This window comes from Octopus bimaculoides, chromosome 19 (genome assembly GCF_001194135.2).
Source record: "Octopus bimaculoides isolate UCB-OBI-ISO-001 chromosome 19, ASM119413v2, whole genome shotgun sequence".
Lineage (NCBI taxonomy): Eukaryota > Metazoa > Mollusca > Cephalopoda > Octopoda > Octopodidae > Octopus > Octopus bimaculoides.
This window is the reverse complement of record NC_068999.1, coordinates 23,160,230-23,161,524: the sequence shown is the minus strand read 5'-3', so window position 1 is coordinate 23,161,524 and position 1,295 is coordinate 23,160,230. Positions and strand designations below refer to the sequence as shown.

Sequence of the window (1,295 nt, the reverse complement as noted above, 5' to 3'; positions counted from 1 at the left end):
GATGCCCTTCCTAACGCCAACCACTCCGAGAGTGTAGTGGGTGCCTTTACGTGCCACCGGCACGAAGGCCAGTCAGGCGGTACTGGCAACAGCCACGCTCAAAATGGTGTATTTTATGTGCCACCTGCACAAGAGCCAGTCCAGGGGCACTGGCAACAATCTCGCTCGAAAGTCCTTACACATGCCGCGGGCACAGATGCCATCACAATTTCGCTTTCGCTTGCCCCAATAAGTTTTCGCAAGCTGTGTTTCGTGTCCAATGAGGGAGATGACATTGGCATGGGTGCCAGTCATCAAATTTAACTCGATTTCGATTTCACTTGCCTCAACAGGTCTTCGCAAGTGGAGTTTAGTGTCCAATGAAGGAAGGAAGGTACACATAAGTGAACTGGCTGGGCCTTAGATTTAAGTCTCACTTGGCTTGCTGGGTCTTCTCATGCACAGCATATTTCCAATTGGCAGATATAAATATATATATGCAATCATCAGATTTACAATTATTCCAACACATCGTCAGGTTTTTTTTCAAAGTATTGTTAATCTAATTTTACATCCCTTTAAAAAATAAGCGTTAAATTAAGCAATAAATAAAACATTAAAAAATAAAAAATAAAAATTATACTTTGCAATATTAAGAATTGAAACTTGTAAATTATACATTATTGCTGAAGGGTTGTACCTGATTGATTTGGAAATTCGTTTTCCCAAATTATTTAAATTATATATATATACAGTAATCTCTTGCCATATCGCAGTTCACCTATCACACGCTCAGTACATTGTGGTTCACCTGTCACCTGCTCAGTACATTGCAGATTTTTCAGGCTAATATATGTAAATTTATATCATGGACTTCTCAGTATATCACAGGTTTTAATATTTTTTTAGATTTTAATTATTTCTGTGGGAGCTTTGGGAATGTAACACCCACAATAGTTGAGGGATTACTGTATATGTACATATATATATATATATATATATATGATATGAACAGTAGTGACATCTAACTTCAAATCTCAGTGTTTGAATGTTTCATTTATAAATTTTTATGCACCATGTGCTCTGTTTTTGGCGCAAAATGAAACCAGTTGCACAGTCAGAGACTAACATGAACAGTCACGGATTTAAACTGGTAGTCCACACTGACAAGGCTCAGGGTTAAATACCCAAAAGCCGAAACCTGGTTTGTGGATATCCCTAATTGCATAATATTTTTATTTGTGCTGTTAAATGTTTTAATTCTTTCTGTTCTCCTCGCATACTGTTTTTCTCTGTTATATTGGTGCGCTACGGTG

The 1,295-nt window shown here is 37.6% G+C and overlaps 1 protein-coding gene across 1 annotated transcript in view; it reads left to right on the top strand.

Moving 5' to 3' along the window:
- The window catches only part of LOC106871642 (protein FAM166C A), a 14,564-nt gene that overhangs the window by 7,519 nt on the left and 5,750 nt on the right, over positions 1-1,295 (top strand). The gene's annotated exons all lie outside the window — the stretch shown is intronic.